Source organism: Trachypithecus francoisi, unplaced genomic scaffold, assembly GCF_009764315.1.
Source record: "Trachypithecus francoisi isolate TF-2019V2 unplaced genomic scaffold, Tfra_2.0 Lachesis_group1, whole genome shotgun sequence".
NCBI classification, from domain to species: domain Eukaryota; kingdom Metazoa; phylum Chordata; class Mammalia; order Primates; family Cercopithecidae; genus Trachypithecus; species Trachypithecus francoisi.
The window spans coordinates 75,894,452-75,921,964 of record NW_022681454.1 but is presented as its reverse complement, the minus strand read 5'-3'; the positions used below and the strand labels follow the sequence as shown (position 1 = coordinate 75,921,964).

The 27,513-nt window shown below is 40.0% G+C and overlaps 1 long non-coding RNA gene across 1 annotated transcript in view; it reads left to right on the top strand.

Moving 5' to 3' along the window:
- The window catches only part of LOC117086390, a 47,759-nt gene that overhangs the window by 9,572 nt on the left and 10,674 nt on the right, over positions 1–27,513 (top strand). Inside the window, exon 2 of the long non-coding RNA XR_004438319.1 lies at positions 5,555–5,671. This is a non-coding gene — a long non-coding RNA (uncharacterized LOC117086390). The remainder of the gene's footprint in view (positions 1–5,554; positions 5,672–27,513) is intronic.

The window sequence follows — 27,513 nt, the reverse complement described above, 5'->3', positions numbered from 1 at the left end:
AACAGGAGAAGAAAACCCTATGGGTATCTGAGTATGCAACTTTCTAGTTATTGGAGTGTAGAAAAAAAAAGGTAGGAAACAAAGAAATAAGAAGCTTTGATAGGGAAGGGTGATATTAAAATTATTATAATTAACAATGGTAATAATAAACTCCACTTGCTCTAGGCTCTGTACTAAACCTTTGTTTTATTATATCCAAAATTTAGACTCTTCAAGGTAGGTAGGATTGTTCTGCTTTCCATATGAGGTTAAAGAAGGTACCCTTGGTCATATAGCCAGGGCCTGTCCCCCGGGGCCTGAAGGTTGCACTTGCTGGATACAAGGCCTTTAATAAGAAGACACTGTCAGAGCCATCCCCAGGACGGGGCTGCCCCGTGCTTGGAGACTTGATTCCTTCTGCTTGGGATGTGAGCACCAACTCCTTCTGTACTTTTCTGGGACTGGGCCTTTTTGCTCTGCTCTTATACCTGCTTCCAAAATTTCTTGCTAATTGTTTCCTGCTTAAAACTTTTCCTTTAGAGAAAAGGTACTCACAAATGTATGCATAGAAGTCCACCCAGCTCTCTGTAGCAAAGGGAGAATTTGTTGACTTAGTTACAGCATTTTAATTTTGTGTTTTCTGAGAATTGGGTTCTAAGTGTTGAACAATCCAGTGGGACCAAAATATTTGACCTGTTTAATTCCTGGGAAGTTATTTGTGGGCCCCCTGCAGCTGTGGTTACATCATAGAAAGGAAGCTAATAGGAAAGACAGAGCAAGTGGGCTAGCTGACTTTGGCTGGGCTCATATAGAGACTGATCTTGCGAGCTTTTCAGTTTCTTTCTTCTGTCATTCAAGGCCCAGTCCGAGGTAACCCACACAAATCTTGTCTTCTCTAGTGCCAAACATACTCATTGTTTCTTTTTCTTTTTTGTTTTCCGAGACAGAATTTTGCTCTTGTCACCCAGGCTGGAGTACAAGGTCGCAATCTTGGCTAACTGCAACCTCTGCTTCCAGGATTCAAGCGACTCTCCTGCCTCAGCCTCCCAAGTAGCTGGGATTACAGGTGCCAACCACCACACTTGGCTAATTTCATATTTTTGGTAGAGATGGAGTTTCACCATGTTGACCAGGCTAGTCTCAAACTCTTGATGTCAGGTGATCCGCCCACCTCTGCCTCCCAAAGTGCTGGGATTACAGGGGTGAGCCACCACACCCAGCCCATACTCATTGTTTTTACGGCATGAAGCACCATATGCTGTGCTTTTTCATACTATGCATTCTTCGTATTATGCTATTCTTTAATTATTTTCCTTTATAAAAATAATCCTGTCTGCCCAATAGACTGTGAACTCCACTTGAGTACAAACGTGTCTCCCTTTGCAGTGCCTGCCTGCCCCCAGCCCACCACCAACCCACAGCTTTACCTGGGCACTGACTTCAGTGTTAGGCACGGACAGCTGCCCAGGATCTACTGTTGAATAACTGTTGAAAGTTTTCCTTTTAGTGTACTCAGTTTCTATAATAAAGCAAATGTTCTGTAGAATAAAGAACTGCTCCATCATAGGGGAGAGAATGGGTGTGGGGAGCACAAAAGAGGAAATCTCAGGAAGAGGAACAGCGACTCTATAGACCATTATGCAGTCCAATGTTGGAGAATTCCGTTAAAAGATTCCCCTGATGTATCCCTACATTGGCAGGGGATGGGCTAAACAAATAGTAATTATTGGTGCTTGTTTGTCTCAGATATGGTATACCTGTGGGCTTCTCTTCAGAAATAAACTACAAATTGGCAACAGGAGGAGAATGTAATGCCTGAGGAATCTCAAACTCAGAGCCCCTTCTTTGTTTAGAAAGGACTGTAAAAGTAGCAGGAGAAACCTGCCTCTCCTGCCTTTAATGAAATAAAAATGTAATTGGGTGCTCCCATGGGTCCCCTTTCTCTGTGCTGAGGAAAGTTGTAAACAGGGAGGGAACACCTCTTCTGCTGTTAATAGCATGTAGGTTGCCTTCAGAATTGTGGTTTCAGAGAACACATGACCACTCCTCTTGCCCATCATCCACTTACCCATGGGATCCCTGAATTGTCACACAATTAAAGAATCCCACTTTCTAGCAGAGACAAGGGGAAGGCAGAAAATACCTGAATCATACTTTAGCCCACATTTTACAGGATGTAAAACATGGGTCTCTGTCTTTTGGGTCCTGCAATTTTCTTATCACTGTAAGAAAATACGTATAAAATCAAAGTGTTTTCTTCTCTGGAGGAGGGTGACATCACTAATTTGTACAGACCCTAGACCATACATCCTCTTGGTCTTTCCAAAGGAAGAGAACCTTCTTATCACACATCAAATCAAGAAGCTCTTTAGGAGAAATCTCACCTATCAGTCATTCCCATCCTCTTTATAATCCTCTCATGTTTTTGTTTTATAATCTACCCAAAAGGGAAGAATCGAACTCATTTTAAACAGACTTTTTAATGCAAAAATATACACAATGGAGCAAAGGGCAAGAATTTAAATTATGTGAGATGATGACTTTTTTTCCAGATCATACTGTTATTTGATAACACTAGCTTGTCTTGATAGTTCTCATTTGCAATTAGATGTGTGCTGCTTTTTTCATATTCAAGAGAAAATGTTTCTAAATAGATTCATGGGGCTTAAAAGACTCACATTAGAGATGAAAAAAACAATCCCTGTCACCTCAAACCAAAAGCTACTGGTGCTCAATTCACTAGGCAGAGAAGGATGGAGAATCTGTGACCCTAGTTTCTTAAGCATTTGCTGACCTCACTAGGTTCAGTTTAAAGAGTCTTAGCTTCTTTGTGGTGATTCACAGAACTGTGACATTTCAGGGTTGGCAGGCACTTGGGTTAATATCCAGTCCAATCAAATACCTAGTGCTTGAATTCTCCCTTTTGTGTCTTTACCAAAAGATCACAGCTTTGAATACATCTTGAATGCTTTCACAGTCTTGAATACATCCAGAGGTGGGGAGCTCACTACCTTATGAGATATCTCATTTCATTTATGAAAAACTCTATAGGAATTTTTTTACATTGAACAAAAATCAATTCAAATGCTTTTATTGAGTGCATACTGTGCTCCGGGTATTAAGTTCTGAGGATCTAACACTGAACAAAATAGAAAGCAATCTCTGTGCTTTTGGAGTTTACTTCCTACAAAAGGGAGATAGACTAAAGGCAAGTAAAATGAAGAGCACGACAGGGATCAGTAAGAAAGAAAGAGAACGCGGGGGCGGACACTTGCAAACTAGTGTGGTCAGGAAAGGCCTCACGGACAACTGGCTTTCAAGTGGAGTCCTGAAAGAGCCTTGTGAGTATCAAGGGGAAGAGCATTCCACGAGCAGGAACAGTGAGTGCAAAGGCCCTGAGGCAGGTTTATGGAGCAGTGAAGAGGTCAGTGTGGTTGGAAAGGGGAAGGCAAAGGGGAGCGTGGTGAGATATGAAGTTAGAAAGGGAATGGGAGGCAGACCATGGGAGCCAGACCCGTGGGGCCTTGGGAATCTTTGCAAGGATCGCATTTTACTCTAAATAAGATAAGGAGTCATTGGAGGGTTCTAGTATCATTTGACTTAAGTTATAGAATATTTGCTCTGCAAATAGACTGTATGGGAAAATGACTGGGCTTAGGAGAGCAGTCAGAGGATGCTGTGGAAGTTTGGGCCAGAGACAGTGGCGTCTTGGTGTGCAAAGTGTGTGGGCTCGGTATGTATTTTGAATAGTGCTCTTTGAGTTTCACCTGTGGATCCTAGCATTATCTGCTGTGGCTTAACACACGTGGTCCTCATGCATATATTGGACCAAGGTAAAAATAAGGCAAATGCCACTTATTTCTTCCTTTTGACTCTTCCCAGCCCTCTTACTTGTTCCACATAAGCAATGATCCTAAAGCGTATGATGTGTATTTTTCTATTTGTATGAATTCTTGTAAAACATGTACTTTTTTATTAAAGATTTTCTTTTCTTTTTTTTTTTTTTGAGATGGAGTCTCGCTCTGTTGTCCAAGCTGGAGTGCAGTGGTGCGATCTCGGCTCGCTGCAAGCTGGACCTCCTGGGTTCAAGTGATTGTCCTACCTCAACCTCCCAAGTAGCTGGGACTACAGGCATGTGCCACAACGCTTGGCTGATTTTTGTATTTTTAGTAAAGACAGGTTTTCACCGTGTTGGCCAGGCTGGTCTCAAACTCTTGATCTCAGGTCATCTGCCTGCCACAGCCTCCCAAAGTGCTGGGATTACAGGCCTGAGACACCACACCTGGCCTGTCGTAGATTTAAAAAAGTTTTAAAACTTAAAAACCTGACTTTGTGCTACAGATCACCTTCTGTTTCTTTCTGTATTTTAAAAATCAATCTGCATTGCTGATTGTACTGAGTCTGCAGATTCTGGGTGAAGCGACTTCTTCAAATGAGACAGCTGAGCTGTGAAAACACTCTGTTAGCACATGTTTCCCTGGAGCCTTCTTCTTTCCAGTCCAAGCCTGTCCACTTCTTCCACATGGATTTGAGCCTTCTCTTGGTCTGGCCCCTCTCTTTTGAGCCTTCCAAAGTCTATTTTGGCTCACGATCTTGGGCTTCTGAGAGCAGAATCTATGCCTGAAAGCCGCTTGCCATTTTTCAGGCCTGTAAACAAGGTTCAGTAGCTGAGAAATGGGTGTGGGACTTGGACTAAGAAAATAGAAGCTACAGGACAGTGAGCCCCTAGACTCCAAATGTACCCAGAGCAGACTTTGCTTCATGTTTTTGGGGCAGTTCAGAGTAGTGGTTAAGAATGTGGCTCTTAGAGTAGATAAATTTAGGCTTGTCTTCTCATTATCCTTCCTACTACCTGTGTGACTTTGGGTAAATCACTCAACTTCTCTGAGCTGCATTTTCTTCTTCTGTAAAATAGTGATAATGAGAAATAATTTTGTGAGGCTGTTATTAGATGCAATATTGTATGCGAACTTTTTGGCACCGAATCTGTTATGGAGTGGGCCCTTGGTAAATAGTGGCTGTAATTTTTAAATATAAATTCATACAAACCCAGATTGTCATGAAAATGAAATGTGGGACATTCATTTGCATTACAAAAGATATTAAAAGATTCACTTTAATAGCAATTTCTCTAATGTATTTCTATAATTTAAATGACCAAAATTGGGTTTTCATGCTGCTTTTCAACAGTATAGATTGTATAAAACCTGATTTACCTGTATTATGACAGTGAGGGAGATGCCCCACACGACCGTGAAAGGTATATTGAAGATTTTATACACGGACGTAGTGATGTTATATGTGTTCCCTTTGCCCCAACCCTTGTCTCTGCCTCTGTCTCCTCTCTCAGAGTCTTCACAATGGTAATCCCAGCAGTGTGTTATACTTTTTAAGAAATCTTGAGGCTAACACTATAATCCAAGTGATGCATTCTATTTTTTTCCTGTGAAAACCTACAATAAAGGAAAATATAGAAGTAGAAGACTTGAAGAGATCAGAAGAGTTTGGTGTCATTGAAACCACAGGATTGGAAGGGAACTCAGCGGTCACCAAATACTCCCTTCTCTTTCTGTAGATGAGGACACTGAGGCTTACAGTGGTGGAGAGACTTGGCCAAAGTCGCCCAGCTTATACAGCACAGCAGGAATGCAGGCTTCCTGTCGAGCATTCTTTCTTCAACTCATGGTTCCTGGTAAGAATTGGATTTTCATCAGCCATTTTAATTCAGGGAATGGAATTTGCACCTTCCCTTGGCGATCTATCCTAGTAAGAAAGGTTTTCCTTCAACTTAGCCCAGTTCCCTTTTTTTTTTTTTTTTGAGGCTGGAGTGCAGTGGCATGATCTCGGCTCAATGCAACCTTCACCTCCTGGGTTCAAGTGATTCTTCTGCCTCAGCCTTCTGAGTAGCTGTGACTACAGGCATGTGCCACCACTCCCAGCTAATTTTTGTGTTTTTAGTAGAGACGGGGTTTCACTGTGTTGGCAGGATGATCTTGATCTCTTGATCTTGTGATCCACCTGCTTCGGCCTCCCAAAGTGCTGGAATTACAGATGTGAGCCACCGTGCCTGGCCCCAGTTCCCTCTTTAAACAATTTCAATACCCAAACTCAGCTTTCCATAGAACTATCATGGTTCTATATCATTCTGGATATGGCCCAGAGAAAGGGAACACAGTGCAGGCTACACGCATGTAGTCTGTTTTTACCTCCTTTTGCCCTCAACTTGAACTTGTTAAAGGCTCGTCCTCACTTCACTCCTTTCCCTCTATTTAATGTCTCTGCCACTAGAACGTGAGCACCAGGAGAGCCAGGTCTTCATCTGTTTTATTCTCTGGTGTATAAACAGTGCCTGACACAAAACATGAGCTAAGTGGATGCTTGCTGAAGGACTAATACACTTATTGAGTGCCTGCTGTGTGCCAGGTACTCTTCTTAGCACACTGGACACATATCCTCCCTTAGTACTAGGACTATGAAGAGGAGAGAAAAAAATATCTGTCTCTGATTGAGAAGCAAGGTTTAAGCTCTCCCTATCTCTCTCTGGCAGACTGAGAGGAAATCTTTTGACTAAGAAACAAACAGTTTCTCTCCCTAACTCTCACATCATAATAGCATGTCGTCACACCTCACCATGCTATCACAGGCCATACACATGTGGACGTGTGCACATATACACATACACACAAGAGTCAGTTTTAAGTGACTGAAGTAGCACCTAAATTTCCATCTGTTTCCCTGTTATATTTTTCTTACAGCCTTGCATGGTACAGGTACTTAAAATTCACACTATCAAAATGATTCTCTGGGTTAAGGAACATCTATAATAGTCCCATTTTATTTACTTATTACAAATAATTTCAACTTTTAGTTTCAGGAGGTTTGTTACATGGGAATATTGTGTGATGCTGGGCTTTGGGGTATGATTGATCCTGTCACTCAGGTACTGAGCATAGTACCCAATAGTTAGTTTTTCAACCCTTGTCCCCCTTTCTCTCCCTTCTAGTAGTCCCCAGTGTCTATTTTTGCCATCTTGATGCCCATGAGTACCCAATGTTTAGCTCCCACTTAGTGAGAACGTGTGGTATTTGGTTTTCTGTTCCTGCATTAATTTGCTTAGGACAATGGCCTCTAGCTGCATCCACGTTGCTGCAGGGTATATGATTTTGTTCTTTTTTTAAGGCTGCATAGTATTGCATGGCGTATATAAACTCTCTTTTCTTTATTCAATCCACTGTCAGTGGGCACTTTGATTCCATGTCTTTGCTATTGTGAATAGTGCTGTGATAAACATACAAGTCCATGTCTTTTTTTGTAGAACAATTTATTTTCCTGTGTAGACCAATTTTAAATGATAAAGATTTTACCCAGAGACTCAAAAGGTTATCTATTAGCAACATTGGTATGTTCACGTGAATCAATTTTTCAGGTCAATGATAGAGATGGACAGAACAGAGGGCATCCAAGAACTCCTTAAGAGGAAGTCAGATTGTCACTGTTTGCTGATGATATGATTGTATACCTAGAAAACCCTAAAGACTCACCCAAAAAGCTCCTAGAACTGGTAAATGAATTCAGCAAAGTTTCAGGACACAAAATTGTAGCTCTGCTATACACTAATAGTGACCAAGCTGAGAATCAAATCAAGAATTCGACCTCTTTCACAATAGCTGCAAAACAAACAAAACAAAGCAAAAAACAACTTAGGAATATACCTAACCAAGGACATGAAAGACCTCTACAAGGAAAACTGCAAAACAATGCTAAAAGAGATCATAGATGACACAAACAAACGTAAACACATTCCATACTCATGACTGGGTAGAATCAATATTGTGAAAATGACCATACTGCTAAAAACAATCTACAAATTCAATGCAATTCCCATAAAAATACCATCATCATTCTTTACAGAACTAGAAAAAATAATCCTAAAATTAATATGGAACCTAAAAAGAGTCCACATAGTCAAAGCAAGACTAAGCAAAAATAATAAATCTGGAGGCATCACATTACGCAACTTCAAACTATACTACAAGGCCATAGTCACCAAAACTACATGGTACTAGTATAAAAATAGGCACATTTAATTAGAATAGAATAGAATAGAATAGAATTCTATTTTATAAAACAGAATAGAGAACACAGAAATAAAGTCAAATACTTAACAGCCAGCTGATCTTTCACAAAGCAAACAAAGACAAAGTGGGGAGGGGAAAGGACACCGTATTCAACAAATGGTTCTGGGATAATTGGCAAGCCACATGTAGAAGAATGAAACTGGATCCTCATCTCTCACCTTATACAAAAATCAACTCAAGGTGGATCAAACACTTAAATCTAAGATCAGAAACTATAAAGATTCTAGAAGACAACATCAAAAAAACCCTTCTAGACATTGGCTTAAGCAAAGACTTCATGACCAAGAACCCAAAAGCAAATGCAACAAAAGCAAATATAAATAGATGAGACTTCAACTAAAAAGCTTCTGCACAGCAAAAAATTAATCAGCAGAGTTAACAGACAACCTACAGAGAAAATCTTCACAATCTATACCTCTGACAAAGGATTAATATCCAGAATCTACAAAGAACTCAAACAAATCAGCAAGAAAAAAACAAATGATCCCATCAAGAGGTGGGCAGATCATGAGGTCAAGAGATCGAGACCATCCTAGCCAATATGGTGAAACCTTGTCTCTACTAAAAATACAAAAATTAGCTGGGCGTGGTGGCACATGCTTGTAGTCCCAGATACTCGGGAGGCTGAGGCAGGAGAATTGCTTGAACCCAGGAGGTGGAGGTTGCAGTAAGCCGAGATTGTGCCACCGCACTCCAGCCTGGTGACAGAGTGAGATTCTGTCTCAAAAAAAAAAAAAAAAAAAAAGAAAAAAAAAAAGATGCAGTGAAAAGGGAACACTTTTACGCTGCTGGTGGGAATGTAAAATGGGGAAACAGAGGCTTGAAAAAACAAAGACTAGGGAAAGTCAAATTAATTCCCTGATACAGCCACTAGGGAAAACAGTGTGGGGATTCCTTAAAGAACTAAATGTAGATCTACAGTTTGATCCAGCAATCCCACTGCTAGGTACCTACCCAGAGGAAAAGAAATCATTTTACAAAAAAGATACCTGCACACACATGTTTACAGCAGTGAAACTTGCAATTGCAAAAATATAGAACCAGCTCAAATGCCCATCAATCGAGTGGATAAAGAAAATGTGATATATATATATACACACACACACATATATATACATACACACACACATATATATATATATATATAAAACATGGAATATTACTCGGCCATAAAGAGGGACGAAATAATGGCATTCGCAGCAACCTGGATGGAATTGGAGACTATTACTCTAAGTGAAGTAACTCAGGAATGGAAAACCAAATATCATATGTTCTCACTCATATGTGGGAGTTAAGCTATGAGGACGTCAAGGCATAAGAATGATACATTGAACTTTGGGGAATCAGGGGAAAGGATGGGAGGTAGCAAGGGATAAAAGACTACACATTCGGTAGAGTGTACACTACTGGGGTGATGGGTGCACCAAAATCTCAGAAATCACCACTAAAGAAGCAGCTCATAGACTGGTTACTTTGTGTACCACTGATGTAGAAGTCAGGCCACTGTCTGGGTAGGTAGGTCCTAGTGAGGCATTTGTGAGAAGATCCCTGGGCTTATAGGGGCCACAAGAAGACTGTTCCTTTTAGTTGGGCAGGAAGGACAGAGGAAATCAGTTTTGCTGACTTCACTTCATAGCTTTGCCTAAGGACTAGGCTTGACTTAAATTGAAAAAAATTTTTTCTCAATTTAAGTCAATTTGCTTCAGCATCTTGCCAAATGCATGCTATAGGAGACACTCCACACATGTTGTTGCTCATCAGAGTGGAGCATTGAAAATAATCCAGAGTCGAACAGAAAAGAGTTCAAATTCACCGTTCTCTACTTTTAGCTGGGTGACTTTGGGCAAATTGCTTAACTTTTCTGTTCCTTTATTTATAAACACTTGAATGACAGAAGCCACCATATACGTTTTATTATAGCAATTAAGAGCAGTAACATCCCTAAAAGCAGATGTCCAGGCACAAGAGTGCTTTTTTGAATAAACAGATTGAGTGATATCTTCCAGCATTACCTGATATACTCTTCTCCGTGATTCGTGAGGTGGCAACTTTATGAGGCCCATTTTGTAAATGGGGAAACAGAGGCTTAACAAAGCAGAGACTAGGGAAAGTTAAATTATTTGCCTAAAGTTGGAGCCAGAGCAAAGATGACTCATAGATCAAAATAACTGCTTGAAAGTAGCACCCACGATTTTCCTGCAGGCATTTTTGTTCTATTTGATACTAATGAGTTGGTTGTGTGGGCAGTGAGTTGATAAAGGAACATGAACTGAATCATTAAGCCTCCATTTTATTGTCTACACTTTACAGGCTTTACAACTGACTTGGGTGAGGAAATTCCACCAAAAACTTTAATATGGAAAAAAAGAAAAGGAAAAAAACGCAAGAAATAGCTCTGCAAAGGTCAATAGGATTAATACACCCTTTGAACATGGTTATTTTAGCTGAAATAAGAAAACAGCATGGGGGAACTTCACAGACTACTTGTGTGATAGAAATGTAATGTATTTGCCCCTTTTTTCTTCCTTTGTGGCGAACATGTGATTACATGAAGCAAGTTGGTAGAATAAATAAAATAACCAAGAAGTTGTGCTCTGAAAATGTGTTCATTATCTGTAAATGTTATTTTACATCCTCAGATTCATTCATCAAAATCAGCATCTCAAGGTGCCTTGAAAAGAACAAGTAGGTAATGGGCAGCTAAAATTGATGGATTGGAAGCCTGGAGACAATGTGTGCTCCTAGGGACCTTTGCAATTGGCTCCTATGTTCTGTATAATTTAAGAAAACTATCTCTAACTCAATTTATAGGTCAAACTTAATTTTTAACCTCCTGTGAGATGAAAATTAACCTTGAGGTAAATTCATAGAATTTCCCAAGTAGAAATTAGAGCCTGGGAAGACATTAATAAGTGCTCTTAGAAAAAAAGGTTATTTGGTTAAAAAGTTTTGAAGCCACAGGGTTTAGAACTTCATAGAGACCTCCAGTGCAGGACTTCTCAGAGCCTCTAATGTACTAATGCAGAATATGAGCTTCCCAGATGGCTGCAAGCAGCATTCAATCATTTAATTGTGGAAACTCCCCCTCAACATTTTTTAGCGTCTTGTGGTTATTGCATTCTTTGGAATATACTTTGGGAAATAATGATCTTCTCTGACACTCCTCATTGTATAGTTTAAGAAATCAAGTTCAACAGAGTTTATGTACCTTATAGTTAACATCTTACTTTTGTGTCTGTCTATGAGGTGGGACTGTAAAATAACACAGGATTTGCTTTCAAGCTCACGTGGTTGTTGGCAGCATTAAGATCCTTGCGTGCTGTTGACTGAGGGCTTCAGTTTATTGCTGTCTGTCAGCTTCCAGCCAGCCATCCCCAGGTCTTGCCAAATAGACTTTCCCAAAGTCTTGTTGTTTGAGGAACCAAGTCTTTGGTTCCAACAGTGGAGAGATTATAATTAAAAATTTATGAACATAGAAATATTGCTTGGAGATCAGTGTTATCTTTCAAAATGGAACCCATTGCTGTGTTTAAATGGAGTGTCTCCACAATCATGCTTCTATTCAAAACAGTTTCACAGCTTCTCTTTTGGATGTTGCTTCATTTAGGCTACCACACTTGCCACACAAAACAGCCTGCAGACTGCGGAGCAACAACTGACTGGTGCTCTTGTAGTAGAAAGAGTGCTAGATTAGGGCATCACTCTAGGACATTAGATGTAGTCTCTACTGCATCATCAACAAGTTAAATGATGTTATTTCTTAAACTCTTAGAGTCCTAGTTTCTTCATCTATAAATCTGGTCATTAGAATAGCTACCTCATGGAGTCATTGTTTGGATTAAATAAGATAATGTATGTGGATATCCTTTATAGGAAAAGGGTTAATTGTGTAGTCTCTGGAAATTGACTGCCTGAGTTAGAGTCTCAGCTCTGCTCTTTGGTAGCTTTTTGACCTTGGGAAAATTACTTAACTCAGTTTTCACACTTTTAGAATGGGAATATAAACGTTTATACCTTTTAGGGTTTTGTGAATTATTAAAATAATATTTATAAAGTGCTTAGCACAGTGCCTGACACATGGTAGATGCTAGATGCTATTAATCTAACCTGTAAAATATTAGACAGATGAATAGTGGCTCTCTTTCAAGAGAACTCTTGATTTTGTTAAAAGTGACTAGATGAAACAGCAAGGCAAGAGCAAGATAATTAAAAGTTGGGTATGGTAGGATGTGCCTGTTGTTCCAGTTACTTGGGAGACCAAAGCAGGAGGATTGCTTAGGCCCAGGAGTTCGAGGCTGCAATGAGCTATGGTTGCACCACTGCTCTCTAGCCTGGGCAACATAACGAGGCTCCATCTCTTAAAAAACAAAGAATGATATCATGGGTAAAAAAGTTACCTATAATATTACAAATTATATTGATTACACCCGGCTCAGAATAACTAATATTTGTGTATTAGTTCCCTATTGCTGCATGATACTATTAAAACTTGGCAGCTTCAAATAATCCTTATTGTCTCTGTGGGTCAGGAGTTTAGGCATGGCTTAGTTAGGTCCTCTGTAAGGTTACAAAGTATCAGTTGGGGCTGCGGTTTCATCTGAATGCTCCATGGGGAAGGATTGACTTCCAACAAGGTTGTTGGCAGCATTCAGATCCTTGCATGCTGTGGACTGAAGTTTTCAGTTTCTTGCTGTCTGTCAGCTCCCAGACAGCCATCTTCAGGTCTTGCCAAATGGACTTTCCCAAAGTCTTGTTGTTTGAGGAACCAAAGACTTGGCTCCTCAAAGCCAACGATAGAGAGAGAGTTTACTAGCAAGATGGATTACAGTGTTCTGTTACCTAATCATGTGCATGTAATAACGCACAGCCCGTCATTTTTGCCATACTCTATTGGCTAGGAGCAAACCCCAGACTCCACCCACACTCAATGGGAGAGTATCACACAAGGATATGAACATCAGGAAGCAGAGGTCAGGGGGCCACCCTAGCATTTTCCTGCCACAGACTGTTTCCAAAATCAAGCCCAAATTAAAAGAGTGAAGGTTTTGACAGACTATGCCCCTGAAACCAATTTGAGAGGATGAGATTTTTGGAACAAAAGCAGCATGATTGGAATATGTATAGTCTCCCAAGATGGCCACTTTGAGGGTACAATACCTGTTTCAACCAGAATCTACATCTTCTCCTGTTGTTCAATGCCAGATGCATTCTTTCTTGGTTGATTCTCATCTATTCTAAACTAGAAGAATTTTCCTCATAATCTACATTTGTTTGTATATTTTATGTAATTCCTTAATCTTCTGTTTTTTATGAACTTTCCCTTAAAGAACTGTCTAGGCTAACAAATAGATGAACTGAAAGTTGTTTTTATTATGTAATAAATCTTAGATATGACCTTTCATTACCTAAAGAGATCTGAAAAAATAAATCTGCCTTTATCTAAGTTTCCTTGATTTTCTATATTTAGGGCTCTGAATTTACCACGTAATAGCACAAGTATGTGCTTCTCTTTGGCTGTGTAGCCCCTTGGGAGTCTTTGTTAAATAGCTCCAACGTCCTTTCTTATACTCAGATACAATCACCAGGCATTTGGTATTGAATCTCACAACATGAGTGTGAAGCTGTGTCACCTGTGCTCACCTATGTAATAATCATCTTGAAAAGAATAACACACACAGGCATCACAAAGACACTGAAGCTTGAGAAATACCTCTCCAAGAATAGTCTTGGGGCATAAGATCATCCTAACTGTGGGGCAAAAGAATGTTAGAACATCAAACAATCATAGGGTATAAAAATGTCTTAATTTAGCCTGATGAAGATCATTTTTAGGTTATGCTTGAACAAGAGAACATGAGGTTATAGCCAACTACATGAAAAATGGAAGGGAGCAGAAAGGGTATTGCTTAGTTTCTACTCCATAAAAATCACAGTGAGCCCATAATAAATGCATTTGGATGTTGTGATAGCTCCCCGGAAGAAAAGCTTCTCTGAAGATTTTTCAAAACTCTGATCCATTCCCCAGGGTTTGCCAGTCATGTTATTGATTCATTATTTTCACTTCATTTGAAGCATTATTCATCTACGACTTTGGTTTGTGGCTGAGTTCGACTGAGAATAAAATCAGCAAAATGTTTCTACTTGAACTTCATTTTTCTTTGGATGTTCTCGATAGCACCAACAGAACCCAAAGTGTTTTTTCTCACAAACAAGTATACGCTTGTTTGTATTGAAATCTGATATATTCATCAGTGAAACTTTGGATTAGGAAGAACATGATGGCTGTGTAAGTCAACTTACAAGTAAGTCCAAGGTTTCTTACAAATATTGTTTTGGCAGATTAATATTTGTAGGCTTAAACTTAAAAAAGTCATATTCTCAGAACAAGTCAGCTCGACCCACAGAGAAAAATTCAGACACTAGCTGTAATAACAGAATTGAACAATAAAAGATCTCATCCTCACATTAGATTTTAGTCCTATGTCTGCCCTTAACTTGATATGTGACCTGGGGCAGTTCACTTAACCCCAGACTTGAATATTATGTAAAGGCTTTTGAGGTCTGGAATCCCATAACTCCTAGGGAGACGGAAAGGTGGCAACCTTTTACAAACAGAGTGTCAAATTTCTAACCTTTGATCTTCTGGCATTTTTTTAGAGATAGCAGAGGTCACTTTGTGTTGACTTCTGTGTGTAGGGGAGAGAGAGGAAATACGGGGATGACAAAAGGATGAATAGTGAATCCCAAACTGTCAGAGGGAAAGTGTAATTGATACATTCAACTAGCTTTACTGAGCATTTTGAAGTGTGGGACACAGTGCCAGGTATTGCAGAAGGTGTAAAGAGGATTAAGACATATTTTGTGCCTTAAAAAGCTTATAAGATAGAGGAAAAATAAGAGTTGATAAATAAATAAAAGAAAGTAAGGCAAGGCAGGGTATGATTACGGCCACAAGGAAGATTCAGACCAGATGTGATTAAAGTTTACATGGAATGATCATGTCTAGTTTGCAGAGGATGAGCTCAGAAAAGCTTTCATTAAAAGCTGACATTTGAAATGAACCTTAAAGGGTAGAGAGGAGGTGTGCCTGATGAAAATAGACGGAGGAAAGCTCTAGAGGGAGATGGATAAGCAATGGGTTGGAAACGGAAAAAACATGGGCTATAGGAATAAAATTGAATAGCTGCATTTGGCGGAACAGTGGACAATTGTGTTGAAAAGTAGGCAGTGGGTTTATGATTTTATTGTAAACAAAGTTATGGCAGCCTAGATAGGTTATATGATTGGGCATCCTGGTTTATGCAGCATGCTGGCCCTCTGAGACAAACTCGTTTGCATCTTTATGGCAATAGGATGTATTTTAAGGATACAACTGTCATTCCAACAATATCTTCTCTTTTACGCTGACCAGTGTAGTCATACAACCTTAATCTGTGTAATGCAATGCTTTCTCATAGCATTACGGAAAGGTATAACACCTTCATTAACCAACAACATAAAGCACCATCCAACATTCATTTTGTCAGGAGCATTAAAAAATCTTCAAGGCCTCTCTGTGGAGAAAACCACTCTCTGTTTAGCGTATCTTCTTGAACATCAAACTTGTCTGGTTCTCAAAGGGAGCATTTCCAAACCAGGTTAAAAAATGTAGTACCTCTTTTATTTTTATCACCCTGGTGGCAATCATCTTCACATCCCTTTTGGGCTTAACTATCCTTTAAATATTTTTCTTGCCTTTCTTGGAGCATTTTTTTTTTAAGGCATTACTGAATTCCATGCCAGCTGTGCTATCAAAGAACACATAATGGAATGTATGGAACAAGCTGCTGTTATGCAATTTGCCTTGTCCTTGTCAAATGCAGGCATTACTCTCATGAATTATTTAAACTCCTACTGTCCTGGAGTGAGCCCAGTAGAGCTTCAAGTATTCACAAAGAAGTCTCTTGAAGTATTCCTTAAAGAATCGTACTCTCAGTGGTAGTGAGTGAAGTAAAGTGGCAGCAGCAGTTGTAGGATCGAAATAAACTTTGGCTCTTGGGAGATTTGGACATTTCTATAACCGATGCTTACTGGCATCAAACTTGAAAGCACTTTTTACACAAGGAAAGAGGCTGGTCAACCAGGAAGCAAAGCAAAAGTGTAACAACAATTTTAACAAGAAACATTTGCTAGGTGCTTATGTACCAAGAACAGTGTTTATCCTGGAAAATCCCATGATATAGTTATTATTTTTATTTTTCCAGATGAGGAAACTGAAGCACAAAGACATCAAGTTGCCAAATCGAGATTACCCAGCAAATGGTAGCGCTGAAACAGGCAGTGATTTTTTTCCACGTACGCAGCATTCACCTTGTCAGAGCTGGGCATGGCAAACTGGAGTGAATTTCTAAGAGAACTTGTGCTGTTGATGTGGTAGATGCTGTAGGACTCTGCCAAGATCTCCTTGAGGGACTGAGATGCTCATTTCTCCAGCTTCTGGGAGTGTTGGCCACTGGCGACTCTTAGCTGAGTTCTTCTCTGGTGATTGTCCTAAGCAGAGAAGAACCAAATCACCTAAGGCCACATCCTGTTCCTGGGGCATCCAGAATCTAAACACTTGCCTAGGGGCAGATGGGAGTATGAAGGCCAGGCCCCCTTGCCTTAAGGCTGGACAACTCTGCAAGACCATCTCAGCTCCAGAGACCTGTGAGGGGTCTTGGAATCTGACTGCCTGTCTACATTTCTTTCCTCCCTCACAGCCATTGAGGCTAAAGGCTTTTCCAGTAATCTTCTGCACACCCATCTTCAGCTCAGAAGACTGAACTGAGACTTCTAGTGTGGTGGAAAGAGCCTGGGCTTCAGAGTCAGAAGATGTGGCTTTCCCTCCTGGCTCCAACACTTCTTCCCCAACTGTAAGAAACTGGGTAACGTGTATTACATTCCTGAGCCTCAGTTTCATTATCCATTCAATGGAAATGATGATATTCCAGGGTGTTTTTAGGATGAAGTAAGATCAATATATAAGATATAGTGAATGAATCAACTGATGGTGGCCTCCACTCAGCACTGTTCAGAGACTGATAAGGAGCATGGAATGCAATCTCAGCAGGAGCTTGGTTTCGAAATGAGAGAAGTCAGCAGGTTCTCTGGTGAGGGTCAGTGGATAGTTTAGAAGGCCATTGGCCTAAGCAGCATTCCTAGCCCTCTTCGGTGTGATATACATAGCCATGACTGTCAGCCCAAGCAACTTTACTTAATGCCTTGGCTTCACGGACATTTTCTAAACTCGGCACGTGCTAACATTTTCATGAATTTATGTGTGTATGTATATATTTATAATAGATAAATCTTCCCTTTTGATTTTCCTTTATAAAAGCATATGGGGTAGAGTGGAGGGGGAGACAGCGTAAGAGAGTTAAGAGAGACAGAAAGAGAGACAGACACACAGACAGACAGACAGAGACAGAGAGAGTGAGAGAGACTCTAATCTAGGAGACCCTTTGACCCTGAGCATCAGTAAGAAGTACATTTTACCTTACTACTTGATATATACATGCATACAAAGACACACACAGTCAAAATATAAGTCCCAGGAGTGAGTGCATGCTTTAATAAAGTGCAATGAACTGTGTTCTTTTTTTCTAAGGAACTTATTATTTATTGTTATACACATTAATAAAAGATTGTATGGATGGTATGACTTGATTTTGACTTTGGGCAGTCCACTTTGGGACTCAGTTTCTCTAGAATGAAAGGTTTATACTGAACATTACCTCTTAACATCCTTTTGTTAAAAAAAAACTTTTATGTTCGGGGTACATGTGCAGGTTTGTTACATCGGTAAATGTGTGTGTCAGGGAGTTTGTTGCGCAGATTGTTTTGTCACCTTGGTATTAAGCCTAGTACTCAATAGTTATTTTTCCTGATCCTCTCCTTCATGCCATCATCTACCTCTGCTAGGCCCCAGTGTGTGTTGTTCCTCTTTATGTGTCAATGTGTTCTCATTATTTAGCTCCCACTTATAAGTGAGAACATGCTGTATTTGGTTTTCTGTTCCTGTGTTAGTTTACTAAGGATAGTGACCTCCAGCTCCATCCATGTTTCTGCAAAGGACATGATCGTTTTCTTTTTTATGGCTGTATAGTATTCCAAGGTGTATATGTACTACATTTTCTTTTCCAGTCTACCATTGATGGACTTTTAGATTGATTTCATGTGTTTGCTATTGCGAATAGTGCTGCAATGAACATAGGCATTCATATGTCTTTGTAATAAAATTATTTATATTCCTTTACATATATAGCCAGTAATGGGATTTTTGGGTCAGATGGTGTTTCTGTCTTTAGGGCTTTGAGGAATTGCCATGCTGTCTTTCACAATGGTTGAACTAATTTATATCCCCATCAAAAGCATTCCTTTTTCTCCACAACCTTGCCAACATCTGCTATGTTTTGACTTTGTAGTAATAGCCATTCTGGCTGGGCATGGTGGCTCACACTTGTAATCCAGTGCTTTGGGAGGCCAAGGCAGGCAGATTATCTGAGGTCAGGAGTTTGAGATCGGCCTGGCCAACATGATGAAACCCTGTCTCTACTAAAAAATACAAAAATTAGCTGGGCATGGTGGTACGTGCGTATAGTGCCAGCTACTCAGGAGGCTGAGGAAGGAGAATCATCTGAGCCTGGAAGATGGAGGTTGCAGTGAGCCGAGATGGTGCCACTGTACTCCAGCCTGAGTGACAGAGTGAGACCCTGTCTCAAAATAATAATAGCCATTCTGACTGGTGTAAGATGGTATCTCATTGTTATTTTGATTTGCATTTCTGTAATGATCAATGATACTGAGTGTTTTTTTTTTTTTTCATATGATTGTTGGCTGCATGTATGTCCTCTTTTGGGAACTGTCTGTGCATGTCCTTTGCCCACTTTTTAATAGGGTTATTGGTTTTATTCTTGAAAATTTGTTTAAGTTCCTTATAGATGCTAGATATTAGATCTTTGTCAGATGCACAGTTTTGAAAATTTTTTCTCCCATTCTGTAGCTTGTTGGTTTACTCTGTTGATAGTTTCTTTTGCTGTGCAGAAGCTCTTTAGTTTAATTGGATCCCATTTGTCAATTTTTGTTTTTGTTGTAATTGCTTTTGGCATCTTGGTCATGAAATCTTTGCCCATGCCTATGTCCTGAGTACTATTATATAGGTTATCCTCCAGGGTTTTTATAGTTTTGGGTTTTACGTTTAAGTCTTTAATTTATCTTGAGTTAATTTTTTGAATATGGTATAAGAAAGGTGTCGAGTTTCAATCTGCTGCATATGGCTAGCCAGTTATCCCAACACTTCTTTCCTCATTACTTGTTTTTCTCAGGTATGTTGAAGATCAGATAGTTGTAGGTGTGTGGTCTTATTTCTGGGTTCTCTATTCTGTTCATTGGTCTATGTGTCTTTTCTTGTACCAGTATCATGCTGTTTTGGTTACTGTAGTCCTGTAGCATAGTTTGAAGTTGGTTAGCGTGATGCCTCTAGCTTTGCTCTTTTTGCTTAGGATTGCCTTGACTATTTGGGCTTTTTGGTTTCATGTAGATTTCGAAATAGATTTTTCTAGTGCTGTGAAGAATATCAATGGTAGTTTAATGGGAATGGCATTGAAACTATAAGTTGTTTTGGGCAATGTGGCCATTGTAACAATATTGATTATTTCTAGCCATGAGCACGGAATGTTTTTCCATTTGTTTGTGTCATTTCTAATTTCTTTGAGCAGTGGTTTGCAGTTCACCTTGAAGAGATCTTTCACATCCTTAGTTAGCTGTATTCCTAGGTATTTCATCCTTTTTGTGGCACTTTTGTGATTTGGTTCTTGGCTTGCCTGTTGTTGGTGTATAGGAATGCTAGCAACTTTTGCACATTGATTTTGTATCCTGAGACTTCGCTGAAGTTGTTTATCAGCTTAAGAAGCTTCTGAGCTGAGACAATGGGGTTTTCTAGATATAGGATCATGTCATCTGCAAACAGGGATAGTTTGACTTTCTCTCTTTCTATATTTGGATGCCCTTTATTTCTTTCTCTTGCCTAATTGCTCTGGCCAGGACTTCCAACACTATGTTGAATAGGAGTGGTGAGAGAGAGCATCTTTGTCTTGTGCTGCTTTTCAAGGGGAATGCTTCCAGCTTTTGCCCATTTAGTATGATGTTGGCTGTGGGTTTTCCATAGATGGCTCTCATTATTTTGAGGGGTGTTCCCTCAATATCTAGTTTATTGAGAGTTTTTAACAAGAAGGGATGTTGAATTTTTATCAAAAGTCTTTTCTGCATCTACTAGATGACTATATGGTTTTTGTTTTCAGTTCTGTTTGTGTGATAAATCACATTTATTGATTCATTATGTTGAACCAACTTTGCATCCCAAAGATGAAGCCTACTGGATCATGGTGAATAAGTTTTTGATGTGCTGCTGGATCCAGTTTGCCTGTATTTTGTTAAGGATTTTTGCATTGATATTGCCTGAAGTTTTTGTTTTTTTGATCTCGGCCAGGTTTTTGTATCAGGATGATACTGGTCTCATAGAATAAGGTAGGGAGGGATCCCTCCTTTTCAAATTTTTGGAATAGTTTCAGTAGGAATGGTACCATCTCTTCTTTGTACCTCTGGTAGAATTCAGCTATGAATTCATCTAGTCTTAGGCTTTTTTGTGTTGGTAGGCAATTTATTACTGTTTCAATTTCAGAACTCATTATCGGTCTGCTCAAGGATTCAATTTCTTTCTGGTTCAGTCTTGGGAGGGCGTATGTGTCCAGGAATATATTAATTTCTTCTAGATTTTCTAGTTTATGTGCATAGAGGTGTTTATAATATTCTCTGATGACTGCTTGTATTCCTGTGGGGTCAATGGTAATATCTCCTGTATAATTTCTGATTGGGTTTATTTGGATCTTCTCTTTTTTCTTCTTTATTAGTGTATGAAGAAGTCTATTTATTTTGTTAGTTTTTTCAAAAAACCAGATCCTGGATTTGTTTATTTTTTTGAATGATTTTTCATGTCTCTATCTCCTTCAGTTCAGCTCTGATTTTGGTTATTTCTTGGCTTCTGCTAGCTTTGGGATTTATTTGCTCTTGGTTCTCTATTTCTTTTAGTTGTGATGTTAGGTTGTCAACTTGAGATCTTTCTAATTTTTGGATGTGGATGTTTAGTGCTATAAATTTCCCTCTTAACATTGCCTTGTCTGTGTCCCAGAGATTCTGGTATGTTGTCTGTTTGTTCTCATTAGTTTCAAAGAACTTCTTGATTTCCGCCCTAATTTCATTATTTACCCAAAAGTCATTCAGGAGCAGGTTATTCAATTTCCATGTAATTGTATGGTTTTGAGTAAATTTCTTAGTCTTGAGTCCTAATTTGATTATGCTGTGGTCTGAGAGACTGTTATGATTTCAGTTCTTTTGCATTTGCTGAGGAAAGTTTTATCACCAGTTATATGATCAATTTTAGAGTAAGTGCAATGTGGTGATGTAAATGATGTATATTCTGTTGTTTTTGGATGAAGAAATCTGTAGATATCTATCAGGTCCATTTGATATAGGGCTAAGTTCAGGTCCTGAATATCTTTGTTAATTTTCTGTGTCAGTGATTTGTCTAATATTGTCAGTGGGCTGTTAAAGTCTCCCGCTATTATTGTGTGGGAGTCTAAGTCTCTTTGAAGGTCTCTTAGAACTTGCTTTTTGAATCTGGGTGCTCCTGTGTTGGGTGTACATATATTTAGCATATTTAGATCTTCTTGTTGAATTGAACCCTTTACTCTTATGCAATGCCTTTTTTTGTCTTTTTTTTTTTTTTTTTTTGAGACGGAGTCTCGCTCTGCCCCACCCAGGCTGGAGTGCAGTGGCCGGGTCTCAGCTCACTGCAAGCTCCGCCTCCTGGGTTTACGCCATTCTCCTGCCTCAGCCTCCCAAGCAGCTGGGACTACAGGAGCCCGCCACGTCGCCCGGCTAGTTTTTTGTATTTTTTAGTAGAGACGGGGTTTCACCATGTTAGCCAGGATGGTCTCGATCTCCTGACCTCGTGATCTGCCCGTCTCGGCCTCCCAAAGTGTTGGGATTACAGGCTTGAGCCACCGCGCCCGGCCTTTTTTGTCTTTTTTAATCTTTGTTGGTTTAAAGTCTGTTTTGTGAGAAACTAGGATTGCACTCTTTGCTTTTTTTCTGTTTTCCATTTGCTTGACAGATTTTCCTCCATCCCTTTATTTTGAACCTATGTGTGTCACTGCATGTGGGATAGGTCTCTTGAAGACAACAGGCCAGTGGGTCTTGGTTCTTTATCTAGCTTGCTACCCTCTGTCTTTTAACTGGGGCAGTTAGCCCATTTACCTTTAATATGATATGTGTGCATTTTAATATTGATGTTAATTGATATGTGTGCATTTTATCCTGTCATCATAATCTTAGCTGGTTATTTTGCAGACTTTTTCTGTGGTTGCTTTATAGTGTCACTGGTCTGTGTACTTCAGTGTGTTTTTGTAGTGGTTGGTAACAGCATTTTCTTTCCACATTTAGTGTTTCCTTTGGGAGCTCTAGTAAGGCAGATCTTGTAACAAATTCCCTCAGAATTTGCCTTTCTGAAAAGGATATTGTTCCTCTGCTTTTGAAGCTTAATTTGGCTGGATATGAAATTCTTGGTTGGAATTTCATTTCTTTAAGAATGCTGAATATTGGGTCCCAATCTCTTTTGGCTTATAAGCTTTCTGTTGAGAGGTCCACTATTTGTCTGATGGACTTCCCTTTGTAGGTGGCCTGGCCTTTCTCTCTAGCTACATTTTTTCTTTCATTTTGACTTTGGAGAATCTGATTGCTATGTGTCTTGGGGATGATTTTCTTGTGGAGTGTCTTATTGGGGTTCTCTGCATTTCCTGAATTCGAATGTTGACCTATCTGGTTAGGTTGGGGCAGTTCTCATGGATATCATAAAATACGTTTTTTCCAATTGGTTCCGTTCTCACCTCTTTGCTATACCAATCAGTCATAGATTTGGTCTCTATGTAATCCTATGTTTCTTGGAAGTTTTGTGCATGTTCCCTCCTTTTGATTCTTTTTTCTCTATTCTTGTCTGCCTGTTTTATTTCAGAAAGACAGTCTTCAAGCTCTGAGATTATTTCCTCCACTTGGTCTATCCTGTAATTAATACTTGTGGTTGCATTATAAAATTCTTGTACTGTGTTTTTCAGCTCTATTAGTTCAGTTATAGTCTACGCTATACTGGCTATTTTATCTGTCAGCCTCTGAATGTTTTATCATAATTTTTAGCTTCTTTGCATTGGGTTACAACATGCTCCTTTGGCTCAGTGAAGTTTGTTTTTATCCATATTTTGAATTCTACTTCTGTCATTTCAGCCATCTCAGCCTTAGTCCAGTTCCATACCCTTGATGGAGAGGTAATGCTGTCATTTGAAGGCAAAAGTCAGCCATCTTGGCCCTAATGGCTCACTGTATTCTTTCCCGTTCAGTCCATTCTACTCCATTCTGTTCCATTCTGTTTTGGAGGAGAGACCAATCTGAATGTGCCCAGAGACTTGTTTTCTTTCCTTTTAGCTTAGTAGAGAGCTGGCTCAGCAGATATGAGTTATGCAATGAAAGAGCAGGGCTGAGCTCCACAGTCTCCTCCTCATTTCCTCAAGCAGGCAGTCCCTGAAGCTACATGGTTCCTCAATGTAAGTATGCAGAGTGCCATGTGTGTCATGGGGCATATCCTTGTCTACTGATTCACTTGCTGTGTACATCCAGTCCAGTCAACTCAGCAGGATAATGAGAGCCTAGGAGTAGGATCTCATGCACATTACTCTTTCTCTGCTTGTGCATCTTTCCCCCACAAATCCTATTTTGTATTTATGTTGCATGGTAATGGTGGGAGGTGTATTGATGTCCCCTTTGCATGCCAATTTAATTTTAAGAAGGACTGTCAGCCACATCAAATCAAAAGTGTTATATCCCACAGCTTAAAAAAAAAGCCACTCTGATCCAGCTGGTTGTACCCTTACTGGAAGCAGTGTGACAAAAAGACCTGAAGCACTTGTTTGGAGCACAATTACCTGGATGAGAAGAATTGTGCTCTTCCTTTACATTTGTTAATTCTCAAAAGGGAGCTTGGCCAAATGATCTTGTAGCAAAGAAAGCTTAATTTCTGCTCTTGGTCAAGCCAACCCACATACGTTTTTATTCACCTGAATGTGGTCCAAGACTGCATTTCAATGAGCTCCTGTCATCTGAGACTCTCAGCTGGAGCAGGGCTGTACATGCATAGCAAAACCACCTGGGAGGTGCTTCTGCCTACACTTGTCTCACCAGGGGTAAGATTCAAAATATCTAGTAACAGGTCTGAAGACAAATGCTTGATGGAATAATGGAGAAAGGCCCTGCTCTGCCAGGCATTCATGGAGTTCAGTTGCTGGGTCATAGAAGACTAGGAAAGGGGCTGCTGTCATGAGGGTGAGAGTTGGGCGCATAGGCTGTTTACCTTGCTGTCTCTCCGCCTGGGGAGCTTGTGCCCCACACACATCCTTCACCTCCAGCAAACTGTGAGACACATCAGAATTGGCTAGAGAGGGGTGTTAGGACAAAGCTCATCAGGTGTTTCTGGCTTGTCCCTCCTGACTCCAATGATGAGGACTCCTGTTGCAGAGAGTAAAACACTGCCGAAAATGGGAAGGAGCCTTCTTTCACTCTGTAATTGGGTTGTCCTGGCCAAAGAATGTAGATTATAGTGTGGAATGGAGAAAACTATGGGAATCAGTTGTGGCAGGTGAGGGTACGGAAGCAAAACGAGAGTTTTGAAAAAAAGTTCTTCATATCCTTCTGCCACTTTGAACCTTATGGTAAGGTACCTTGAAAATGTGTGTGTTGTCCTCAGCACTACTGACATTTGGGGCTGATAATTCTTTGTTATTGGGGGCTGTCATATGCATCATAGAATATTTAGCAGCAACCCTGGCCTCTACACACTGGTTGCTAATAGTACTCCTCTGCCTTCTGCTGTGACAATGAAAAATGGCTCCAAGCTGGACGTGGTGGCTCATGCCTGTAATCCCAACACATTGGGAGGCTGAGGTAGGAGGATGTCTTGAGGCCAGAGGTTTGAGACCAGCCTGGGCAACATAGTGAGACCTCCATGTCTACAAAAAATAATTAAAAAAAAATAAGCCAGGCATAGTGGGGCATGCCTGTAGTTCTAGCTACACCAGAGGCTGAAGTAGGATTGCTTGAGCCCGAGAGTTTTAGGCTGCAATGAACTATGATTGTGCCATTGCACTTTAGCCTGGGACACAGAGCACAACCTCTTTTCTAAACAAACAAGCAATCCCCCGCTTTCCCTGCCAAAAAGCCAAAAAATGGCTCCAGTCCTCGTCAAATGTTCCCTGGAGGCAAAATCATCCTTGGCTGAGAATCAATCATTGCTTTATATTATGAATACTTTCCTGTATCCCCATTATTTTATTTTTTTTGTTGAAGAGTCAAGCATTTCTGTTTTTAATACATAATAACATGGAAACATTTAATAATGTCCATACTTTTGAATTTTTTTTTTTTTGAGATGGAGTTTTGCTTTTGTTGCCCAGGCTGAGAGTGCAATGGTGTGATCTTGGCTCACTGCAACCTCTACCTTCCAGGTTCAGGCAATTCTCCTGCCTCAACCTCCCAAGCAGCTGGGATTATAAGCGTGTGCCACCATACATGGCTAACTTTGTATTTTTAGTAGAGACGAGGTTTCTCCATGTTGGTCAGGCTGGTCTCAAACTCCCAATCTCAGGTGATCCACCCACCTTGGCCTCCCAAAGTGCTGGGATTACAGGCATGAGCCCTGGCCTGATGTATGTTTTATTATTTTGCTTTGCATCACTATAAAAAATATCTGGGCCTGGGTAATTTATAAAGAAGTTTAATTGGCTCATAGCTCTGCAGGCTGTACATGAAGTACAGTGCTGGCATCTGCTTCTGGTGAGGGCCTCAGGAGGATTACAGTCACGGCAGAAGGCGAAATGGGAGCCAGCACATCACATGGTGAGAGCAGGAGCAAGAGAAAGAGGGAGGAGCCAGGCACCTTTAAACTACCAGATCTCCCATGAACTAATAGAGAGAGAACTCGCTTATTTCCATGGGGACACATCAAACCATTCATGGGAGATCCAGCATAGTAAATAAAGAGATGCAACTCTTTTTTTTTTTCTTTCATTGCCTTGGTAAGACCACCAGAGAGAAGACTGTTAAAAAGAGTTATTAGGTGATGAAAAACATGGAAGTTCTACTGGATATTGATTAAAGAGCAATGCTTCAATAGTAAGTCCCATGCTTAACTTCAAAATTTATTAATAAATAAGGATCAACAGCAGTATATTAAAAAGTCTTAGGTGTTTCCAAGGTCAGTGTTAGTGATGGAGTCCACACTGAGCCCTTTTCAGAAATGAAATGTGGAAAAGTTTACATGGCCTCATTCAACACACTCTCAATTTGGTGTCAGCTTGCCCCATTCCTTGTCCTGTTCTTGGCTAGGTTTCTTTTCCCTCCTTCCAAACAATGTTTGCTGGGAGCTGCAAAGTACTTTATCCTAAACAAAATGTGATGGAGGAAAGGGAAGCAACTGGGAAAGTAATAGGAATCAAATGACGCATTCCCAAGCTTTTGGATGCTCTGGTGTTTTGAATGACCATGCCCTGGTGCCCTCCTCTAGTAGGCAATTGAGAGCTGGCTAGTGGGAGAGCGTTTGCTGACCTTAGAAGCACAGAACCTCTCAGAGAGAATGGAATGCCTTTTGTATACAAGGAACAAACAGTAGTTAGCCTCTCAGCACTTAACAGCCACAGTGAGGTGAAGGTTACCAGAGAAAGCTGAGAAAAATATTGTAAGATTTGATGGGAGACTTCAATTATCAAAGCTGTTTGAATTACACAAAAAAGAATTAATTTTTTTCAAGGAGTGAGATTTTTGTTTCTTTCTTTTTTATTGGTACCCATTTCTTGTCGCACCTTTCTTCTATTAAACATGTACATGCATGTGTGTACACACACACACACACACACACACACACACAGAGTAAAAGAGTAAAATTTCTGCTGAATCTGCATTTTCTGTCCTGAAACGTAGGGAGATGCAAGGGGCCAGCCTTTGTCCCAGTTCTGTTTGCTCAAGATGAGCTCTGTCTTATCAGATATTTCTGTCTACATATTACTCACTCCTGATATCTGCTACAAAAAAGTAGGAATTTGAAAATATCTTTCAAAATATATATATTTTTAAAATAAGACTTTCTGTAGGATTAAGTTTCTCCTGTAACAGAGTATTATATACCTGCCTACCTTACCTTAGAAAAGCTTGAATTCAAACAAAAGAAAGTAGAAAGGAGAAAGAGAAATGAGAGTGAATGAAAGAGAGACGGAGAGAGAAAGAG